General features: G+C 44.9%; 1 protein-coding gene across 1 annotated transcript in view; it reads right to left on the bottom strand.

Moving 5' to 3' along the window:
• Positions 1-1,227, bottom strand: part of IL20 (interleukin 20) — a 6,742-nt gene extending 5,515 nt beyond the window's left edge. Inside the window, exon 1 of the mRNA XM_008593616.1 lies at positions 1,160-1,227. The gene's annotated coding sequence lies outside the window, so the exon portion shown is untranslated. The remainder of the gene's footprint in view (positions 1-1,159) is intronic.
• Between the last annotated feature and the right edge of the window lie 9,563 nt (positions 1,228-10,790).

The raw sequence follows: 10,790 nt of genomic DNA, 5'->3' as shown, positions 1-10,790 counted from the left end.
CAACCCTCGGTGTTGCTCCCGTGCCTCGCTCAGCCAGTGAGCGGGAACCGGTCTGCATGTGGGATCCGAACCCTCGGGCGGGAGCGCCGCCGCGCTTCCCAAGCGGCGCACTATCCAGTGCGCCACCGGGCCAGCCCGTTTTCATGTATTTTTATTGGTTAACTTTTTTCTCAAAAGCATATGATGAAAGTATTGTTGATGAATTTTCTTCTCTTAAAACCAGGGAAGTAAATTATAATAAAATTCGTTTGGGACATAAATAAAATATTTAAGATTATAACCATGTAATAAGGCTACCGTTTAATTTTTCAATATTTTTCAAGTACTTTAATATTTTGGAAAAAAAATAACATTCAGAAAATACTTAAGGACGTGCATATTAGGGATACAATCTTTCCTTTCTCCTTGGTTCCATGGCTCGGCACAGTACTAATAATCATTACCACGTACTGAATTCTTCCTATGTGTCAGGAAATATGCTAGACATTTTTATATTCGTGGCCACCTGAGATACCGCCAATTGTAGGAAACGAGAATAAAAAAACCAAACCCAAAAGTATCACAGAGACCTCTGGGTTTGGAGACAAGAAGACTAGGTCCAAATAAATGTCTGCTGTACAAGTTCCCATCTAGATAGTTTACCCTCGTTTGCCCAGAACTGAGAGAGGTTCCTGAGATACAGAAATTCAGTTTTAAAACTGGAAGAGTCACAAATAAATTGGAATGAGTTGGCCACCCTGCGTCTATGTGACTTTGAACAAGTCAGCTCACTTCTTTGAGTTTCATTTTCTTAGCCCTGGAAACTTGTTTTGACATTTAAATAAACAATCTATAATTCATACACTCAGCATATAGTAAGTGATCAATTCATTTTAAGTAGAGATTGATGTTGGTTACCTTGAACTAGTAGGTGTACAGTAAATCTATCTTAAATTCAGCAATTCGATCAGCATTTATTGAGCACCTGTTGTCCTGAATGATGTGCTAGGTACTAAAGTACACAGGTAAACATGACAATTCCTTGTCCTCTAAGAGATTTCATCCTCATGAGAAAGGCTCCTTTGAATGGGGCCTGAACATACCAGGGTAGACGATTGAAAGGACTGGGCTGATTCTCAGAACAGTCTGATCATTGTCCATAGAGGAAATGGTCTCTTACCTGAGCTCAGGTAGTGCTGCTGCTTCTGGTCTCCTAGGAGTCTGCCTCAAGCTGAGAGGCTTCCAATTATTTATATGTATATATGCATGTCACATAAAGGAAGTGATCTCCAGCAGGTGAGGGCTGGAACTCCCTTGGAATTTCTCTGGTGGCATCTCACTTCCTCAAGCCCTAAGGCATTTTAACTGCAGTTGGCTTATCCCAACACCTTCCTCCTCCAAGAAGCACTGCCTGAGGGGATTACTGGTTGGAGCTGTGGATAAAGGATGTGCCTCCTTCTGGCTCCACCTTCCTGCTTGGTAAAATGATAGTTAGGACAGAGAAGATCTGAATGACAGAACTGGAAGAGAATTCCAGGGGGTGCTTCACCCTCTCCTCTAAATCCAGTTCTCCTTAACCTAGTTCCTCCCCAACCCCAGACACTGTGGGCTCGTTCCTGGATTTCTCTGTTGCTCTTTAACACGGCCTCCTCTCTTTCCCTCCGTTCATCATTAAAGAGAAGACCCAAATACTTCATTTCTGAACTACCCCAGGCTACACCAATCTCTCCCTTCCTTAGCAGAGTTTTCTTTAGCACGTGAGAATATCTAATGTCGCCTTCTGTTTTCTCCCTAATGACAGTGGAAGATTTTCTTAGATAGGGATTGGTCCATCACGTAGGATCACACTTCCAGGCAAGATTAAATTCAGTGTGCCTGAGATGAATTACAGACAATGCTTCGAAAATTGTCAAGACGGTAGAGACTATAATATGTTCCTTTTTAACTTTTTTCCTACTCAATATCTAAAATTCTGAAGTCTTCCACTGGAGTTCAGGAATTCCACGGTTTACAGGATGACTTTGGCGTATCATTTCATCTTTCTGGATTTCAGTTTCCAAATCCATAAAGTAAGAGCAACAGATGATGTGTAAGTTGCTTTCCAGTTCTGACATTCAGTGATTCTTTGCTCTTCCACTTTTTGGGTTAGGCTGCTCTTCTTAAGGTCTTTCAATGTCTTCCTAAAGTTCCCTGAAAATGAAGACCATGACTTTTCATTATAATACTTGACAAATGTTGAAAATGTGTGTGATTATCTAATCTAACTATCTCTTGAATGATTTAAGCTCATGGCTTTTTTTTTTTTTTTTTTTTTTTGTCTTTTTTTGTGACTGGCCACACCGCACTCAGCCAGTGAGCGCACCGGTCATCTCTATATAGGATCCGAACCCACGGTGGGAGTGCCGCTGCGCTCCCAGCGCCGCACTCTCCCGAGTGCGCCACAGGGTCAGCCCCTCATGGCTATTTTTCCATCACTGGTGCTAAGTAAATAATTTCTCATGATCGGATGATATCTGATCTAATCATCCATAAGTGTGATTAAAGTGAAATTGGGAAACGTGGGGCTGACAAGACTATTGGAAATAAAGATTTTCAGTAAATCTGAGCCAGTCAGCTCTTTTCTGTTAACCAAGAAGAAACCAAATGCTTCATTTTAAGCTACCTTAATGATTAATTAAGCTTAGTTATTCACACAATCCCAATTTTACTTGAATAATTGTCTCCCATTTTCTTACATCCAAATACTTCAGTCTTTTAAAATCCACTGACTGCATTCCATTCACTCTCTGTGCAAAGATTCAATTCATCTTCACTACCAAATTTTTCCTGCCTTACCCTAACCTCTTTCTTCACTCCCATTTCCCAAAGCAAAATTAATTCTTCCCACCTAACACCTCAGCTTTACCTTGTGTATACCTCTTTTGTAGCTATCACAGTCAATTACAATTTCTTGGTTACATATCTGTATTTCCCACTAGCCTGAGAGCTACGTGTTCATCTTCGTGGCCCCAACACCTGATGGCTCCCGGTAGGTGCTCAGTTAATACTTGATGACCACCGGATGAACACATTGATTTATAATTGTTTCTTCTTTATACCATGTCCTAAAGCATGAGCTCCATCATTTACCTTTTAAGGAGATCCAGGTGCTCCCCTGCCATGGTATCTTCTCCAGTAAGGTGGGGAGATTCCACAGATCTTTGGGGTTAAGGAATTCTATCGCAATGGCAAAACTTTTTTAATCTAGTGATAGACTGTCCCTCCTGGACTGTTAGAGCTAGAAGTGACTTTAAGTACATCTAGTCCAATTTCCTCATTTTATAGATGAGGAAACTAGAGTTCAGAGAGGTTAAGTACCTGTCTAAAGTCACTCAGTGGGCAAAAAAGCAGACCCAGAAGCGAAATTCAGCAAGTGTTCATTCCGATACATGACATTCTTAATCATTATGAATGCTTCTTCTATAGTACATAACTTCGTTTAAAAATGGGACTGAGAGAGACACTTTCTCACTATGCAATTCTGGCAGAAGAAACAAGTCTTCAAGGGAAAGAAGGCAGAGGGTATTAGCACGGTCAATCACATGGTACTGGAACCAGGAGACCCATTTTTTTTCTTTTTTTGGCAGCTGGCCGGTATGGGGATCCGAACCCTTGACCTTGGTGTTACAAGGCTGCGCTCTAACCAGCTGAGCATCCGGCCAACCCTAGAAGACCCATTTTTAATATTCACTTTCTCACTAACACTCAGGGTGACCTTTTGTGACCCAAGACAAGTTCTTACACCTTTCAGGCATTCAGTGTTTCATCAATAAAATCGAGATAACACCTGCCTTGCCTGTCTGGCTCACTGAGTTGGCAGAAGGAATATACCTGTATGTGAATTATTTATATACACCTTTAAGCATGTAAGGTGATTTTTATCTCTCCTTGTGTCTGATAGAATAAGTTTTTAAAGCCATTCTTTCAATAAACATTTACTAAATGCCTCCTATGTGCAGGACACTGGGCTGAATGCTGCAAGGATTACAGAGATGCCCCAGTCAGTTCTCTGGCTCCTAGTTTCTTACAGCCTTGTCGGGGGGATAAGGGGTGTGCTCACAAAACCACCAAGAAAGTCAGTACTACTGAGTGTGCAGGAAGTAAGTGCCAGGAGCACAGAGGAGGGAGCTATCACACAGAGGAGAGTTTGAGCTGAACCTTGAGAGATGGGCAGAATTTAATAGGCAGAGGCATGGGGGGGAGGGGGATGGAGGTGGGACAGAAAGCGTTCAGGGTGGAGATGAGGCAGGCAGCAACGCCAACCATGTCCTTGAGGACTGGCCAATGGATTAGCTTGGCTGGAGCTGGTTTCATGTAGAGGAGAGGAGCATTGAAAAATCAAGTTGGAAATACACATATGCCTACATCGTTAACGACCAAGAATATCATGCCAAGAAATACAAATTTGGACTGGGAATTTAGAAACCTAAGTTCCAGCTCTAGACTTCAGTTTACCCCAATGTGTGACCTCAAGAAAATCACTTCCCTTCTCTGGGCCTCAATTTCCTCATCTGTAAATAGTGGGGGAATAAACGAAATGATTTCTTAAGTATCTTTCAACTTTCAAAAATCAGCCTTCTTGATTCTGTGATTCCTTGTTTTCCCCCGAGGCCATAGGGAGCCACTGAAGGGTCCTACAGCAGGGAGCGACATGGTAATAGCTATTCACTAACCAGGAGAATTTCAGGGGCAGCAAGTGCCCGGCACATCGTTAGTGCTCAAATAGAATGGATAGCAGATGCATCCACGGTGGATAAGCTGGGGGAACATTTCATGAGCACATCAAGCCAACTTGAGAAATCGAGGTTTCAGAGCTAGGGGTCAATAAATAATCAGTGCTAATGTAATTGTAAAAATAACCTGGGCAGAGGGAAGAGGAGAATCCCTTCTTATAAAACAAACAGCTTCCTCACCAAGCCATTTTTGGGCAGGAAACAGTTTTCTAGACAAGAAGAAAACCCAGCCACTCCTTCTTGCCATGGCAAGTCCTGACTTTGCAGCTCTGGGTTTTCCCTGTCTATGACGTCATAGCTGCAGGCACCTGGGCTTCCTGCCCAGTTGCATCGCTTTGCAGGGAAACCTACAGGCCTTCGGGCGCTACTGGAGGAAAAGCCTCAGCTCCTGGGGTGGGCAGGAGAAGGCCTTTGCCACTCCCAGGCTGGCAGTGCTGGGAGCTTTGCCCTGTCTGTGGCCCCTGCTAGCTTCCCCAGAGACAGGCAGGGTGGGGATGGGTGGAGCAGCTGACTACCAGAAGCATACATTTTCGGTTCCCTGTCCTCAAAGCTGCCAGCAGGAGTGATATCATTTCCCTTTCCTGCATATTTCTATCATGCTCTGTTTAACCAGCTCGACTTGCTGCCATCCTTTCTCCTGAGGATTCCTCTGATGTAGATGGGTCCCCAAAATTGGCTAACTCCTCCCGTCCCCTGCCTGCAGCCTGGGAGCCTCTGGGAAGATCCTCCCCTGGACATGGAGTTGGGAACAAAAATCCAGACAAGGCCTTGAACGAACAGTTTCCTCACTTAGGAAAATAGGGATGTACTCAGTTATTTTCCTTTTAATTTCACAAGCAAGCATGAAGAGTCTCCCACGTGCAGGCACTGAGCTGGATTGACCCAAGGGGTACCAAAGTAGAAAAGACATGGTCTCTTGGGACCCCCAATGGGAACTCTGAAAGGGACAGACCCTCTAATGCAGGAGTTCTTAACCTGGGAGAAGGTAGATGGGAAGAAACTACATCCGTTCTTTTTACTAACCTCTAATCAAAATTGAGCATTTTCTTCAATTTTGAGGATAGGCATCAAATACAAACCACAACAGTACTGATGTGTTTATCACTGACGGAAATCACAAATATTTTCGTCTCACATTACAGTGGTTTCATATATCTCAAAATATCACTTATCACTGTTTAGAAATGTCAGTAGTTTGTAGGTCTGCTGCTAGACCATGTTAATTAATGCAGTAATAAAGATGTATATATAAAATACTTATTTGTCATTTCCATACTTTTATACCTGGGTTTTAGTATTATTGGCTTCCCTTATAATCCTATTTCTTTTATTTTCTACATTTAGAGACATTATTCTAGTGGAGTTCATAAGTGTCACGGACATGGTTAAGAATCCTTGCCATAATGGCAGGGCAAAGGCCCATGGGTATGGGGACCACACCTCCCGTATTGTGACACTTGATCTGAGAAGAACGAGGCTATTTAGGGGGTGATGGGAGAGATTGTTTGTTATCAGGACTTTCCTAGCAAAATTCAGAGTCTGTGTTTACCATAGGCCTTTGGGTGATGGGGAAGGGCATTGAGATTACTTCTGAGGGACAAGCAGGGAACCTGGGAAGGTTTCCTGAAGAGAGCCGGGTTCAAGTGAGGCCTTGAAGGATTATTGGTTCTGTGAGCTTTAGGGATGAAGGGACTGTGGCAGGGACAGATGGACCCTTGCTCCTCACAGCAAGAAAAGCTGGAAGAAAATTCCTGAGACAGAAAGCACTTCTGCCTCCTGTGCCTGAGGGGAGGTGCCCCTGTGGGTGGTGCCCCTGTGGGTGTCGGGTGGGGAACGTGGCCACGTATTGTAGAAGATTGAAAGGGGCCAAACTGCAGTGAAATGTGAACGTCAACCTGAGAACTACTCTCTCAGACTTTCCATTTCTAAGAATCAATGACTGTTTTCCTTTGGTAACCTACTCAGAATCCAAACCAACATCCCACGTCCCGGGAGCTCAACAGACTTGCCTATGGATGTGTTTCTCTGACTTAATCCACAGCACTTTTTTATTCACTGGTTCCCTGCAGAGACACGGAGCTCCCCAATACCCAATGACTTTTACATTAGACACTGATTCCAGCCACTTGGTGTCACAACGTGACCACTCTGGGGGTTGCAAGAGAGACACTGTCTACACTCTGCCGCAGGGTATCAGCTTGAGTTGCACCTTGTACCCAATGACTTTTACATTAGACACTGATTCCAGCCACTTGGTGTCACAACGTGACCACTCTAGGGGTTGCAAGAGAGACACTGTCTACACTCTGCCGCAGGGTATCAGCTTGAGTTGCACCTTGCTCTTCTTGGGCTCAGTGTGGGGTGTGCTGTGGAGGATCGAGGAGGTGAGGAAGAAGAGGCGAATCAGGACTTCCTGAGCTCTTCCTACTCTCTCACAAGGCTGCTGGCTTGAAACAGCAGAGAACCCCCTGTTCACGTGGGAGAGCGCCGCACTGTTGCAACGACTACACACCAGGCGCTGTAGAAACGGGATCTCGAATCCTCGTAACAACGCACTCCATGAGGCTGATATTTCCTTCCTTTGTACAGATGAAGAAACTGAGGCTCAGGTTGAGCAGCTATTCCTGCTGCTGCTACTGGCCTTTTGCAGCAGACGATGTCCATGGTCTGCACACTCAGGACCACATCGCTCCCAGGGGAGCAGGGCCCAAGTTAGCAAGATGCCCTGGAGCCTTTGTCAGCGCAGGAGTTGGGCAGGAGGCACTGACCTTCAGGCTCAGGATGTGGAGTTAAGGACCATAAGACAATAATCGGGCAAAATCAAAACCAAAACCAAGCAGGCTAGCCAGAGGGGAAACTGACTCCTTGGCTAGAAACCAGGGACACCAAGCAAGAGCTAGAGGATCCAAGTGGAGGATAAGAGGAAACCTGAGAGATTTCTAAAGCCAAAGACAAAGCCACAGCCTTCCCCCAAGAGGCTGCCTCCACAGCAGGGGTGTCTTTGCCTTAAGCATGTGAGCATTCATTCGATGAACATTTATTTACTGTGTGCAATCCCTCACAACGTAGCTGTGGCCTCAGGAGCTCAGATTCTGGAGAGAGGAGATGGACGCTGAGCTATCTCTGACTCTTCAAGAATTGCAAAACCACTCTGAGTCCCAAGGAACACAAATGGAGGTGGGGGTGGGGAGCAAGGAGCAGGAGGAACTGCTTTCTGCCCTGGGGGTTGGGCAATGGTCCTTGGGAGGTTGAGCCCCCCTAGCAGGGACTCAGCAGAGAGCTGCCTCGTGCTGCAGACTAGAGGAAATCACAGCTGGCCTGGGCCACCACCTCTTGCCCTGTGTCACCTGCTAGTTTAAAAAACACATAAGGGGTAGGCTCTCTTAAAACAACAGTGGTTTATGGGAAAAAAGATTGAGAAGTTGAGAATTATTAAATAGTGACAACTATCTTTTGGATGAGTACCTACTGCACCCCAGGAACCGTATAAAGAGCATCTCGAATCTTCACAACAATTCAATGAGACAGGTATCTCCATTTGTACAGATAAAGAAACTGAAGCTCAGGTTTAGTAAACTGCTCAAGGTCACACAATAAGTGGCAGGGCCAAGATTTCACACAAAAGTCTACCCTCTTACCCACTTGGTCTAACTTCTTGGCAAGTCCACAGTTCTAAAAGATAGCTGCCCTGAGCATGGGTGGCTGTCAGTAATTTGCTCTGGAAGATGGAAGGAGGATAGAGCATCCCCCAGGAGGAGCCCAGACACTCAACTGGGCCAGGAACATTGTGTGACACATTCAGCTCTGCTCCTTTGCTCTCTGTTGGTCCATAAATTTGTGTGTAACTTGAGAGGCATGCTACCAGTAAGTCCAAGACCTTTTTGGTGCATCGGGGTTTGGTTATCTGCATTGCCAGCATTCAGTGTAGTAACCTAGGCCCTAGGTTCTTTAGCCTTGGCCAAAATAAAATGAACTCTCCCAGCAGCAAGGGGAGAGAGCACTGAAGCCAAGAAGATGGGGTCTGGATTCACTTTCTGGATCTGCCATCCCTTAGCTGTGTGGCCTTGAGCAAGTCCCACCACTTCCCTGAGCTTCAGACACCTTGACTGACCGCATGGGGGTGAGAACTCCAGCCTCCTTGGCCTCCTCTGAGACTTGAATGAGATCCTACATGTAACGTACCTGGCAAGGCTCTGGCACATAATATTGTTCCCTCCCCTTGCACCTGAGCAGTTGAAGGTGAGCCCTAGATTTCTCAAGGGTACCTGCTGGGGTCTGACAGAGGACTCAGAAGGTATGATTTGCAAGATAATTTTATACTTGGCTCTTCAGCATGTATTTCTTATGCACCAGCTCTATAAAGGAAAACACACACACACACACACACACCTCTGTGCCAGACCCTCTGTGGACTAAAAAAGAGTCAGGACACATTATTCAAGTCTGGAAGGAGAGAAAAGACAGGTACAGAGTGAAGTAAGCAGTCTAGAGACCCAGCAGAGTCTCAGGTCAAAGGCTCTCAAGTGCAGACAGAGGGAGCTCTTCCCCTTCAGTGTTTCTTCCTCCCCCTCCAGCTCCGTCTTCTACTAGTAGCTCTACCACCACTGATAACGACAATATTTCTTTCATGCAGGTGCAGCTCCTTATGCCAGTGAAGCGCCTTCTCCCTGGGGCCTCTCATCATGCATGTGAGATGGGCACACCATGCGCCATCATGATTGAGATCCCAGGCTTTGGAGTAGGACACCCTGAGTTTGAATCCCAGTTCCACAACTAGTTGCATGACCACAGGTGTATTGTTGAACCTCACAAAGCTTCAGACTTCTTCATCTGTATAATTGGTTTGGTCAATAATATTTGCCTTAGAAGATTATCATGAGAAGTAAAGAAGAAAACATAAGTTGTCAGTGCCTGGTGCATGAGTACTTAACATGTGTACACTGTTGTTGACATTTTAGTTCATTCTGGAACTGGGCTCTCTGGATTAGAAGCCTGGTTCTGCCACTTGTGAGCTGTGTGACCTAGAGTAAGTTACTTAGCCTCTCTGTGCCCAGTTTCCTCTTTACAGTTTAATTATCTATACTGCTAACATTGAACATGGTGACCTGTTTCATTTTATTTCATTCTCAGAACTTCTAGGGTTGTGAGAATAAAATGAAATATATATATTATATTATAATATATTCTATAATGCATATTTCTTATACTTATTGCCTGGCATATAGAAAGCACTACATAAATGTTTGCTATTATTATTGTTTTAATTCATTCAGATCACTTATTCAAGAAATGTGAATTTAACACTTACCAAGTGCCAGACAGTGAACAAGCCAAACTATCTCCACCCTCATGGAGCGTACATTTGGGGGTTTATGCTTAAGTAAGATACCTTTCGAGCAAAGGCCTGAAGGAGGTGGAGGTGCAAGCCATGTAGGTATCTAGGGAAGCCATCCCAGGGCATTCATCCCAGGGAAATGCTATAAATGCCACCATCTAGCCAGCTCAGGATGGATATCCATCCAAGGTCACCTTGGAAAGGCTGGGTCTTCTGCAAACAACCTTGCACCTCCTTAATAGCCTATTAATCCCATTAAAGCATAACATGTGGAGGGTTTTTTAACACTGCCTTGGTTTACAAGTGTATGTGTGTATGTGTGCACGCAAAGGTCCTAAGGTGAGAACATGTCTACTGTGTTTGAGGACACAAAGCGGCCAGCAAGGCTGGGTCAAAGTGAACCTGGGCAAGCAGTAGGGGACACAGTTAGAGGAAAGAGTTGGAAAGGGGTGTGTGTGCAGATATTAGGGCTCCCTAGGCCAACATAATGACTTGTTTAAATGATCATTATATCATAGGTGGGTCAGTATCTACATATCAGACAATTAAGACCAAAGAAATTTAGTTACCTGCCCTAAGCAATTCATGGCAGGAGAAGCCTTAGAAGCAGAACAGGGCACCTGGGTTGGCAATCTTTACACTGCACCATGTGGCCTTCCACCCTGCTGAGGTTACTGGGCTCCCTTGGCCTCACCTCATGCTCA

Source organism: Galeopterus variegatus, unplaced genomic scaffold, assembly GCF_000696425.1.
Source record: "Galeopterus variegatus unplaced genomic scaffold, G_variegatus-3.0.2 Scaffold9406, whole genome shotgun sequence".
Taxonomy (NCBI): domain Eukaryota; kingdom Metazoa; phylum Chordata; class Mammalia; order Dermoptera; family Cynocephalidae; genus Galeopterus; species Galeopterus variegatus.
This window is presented reverse-complemented; position numbering and strand designations above follow the sequence as displayed.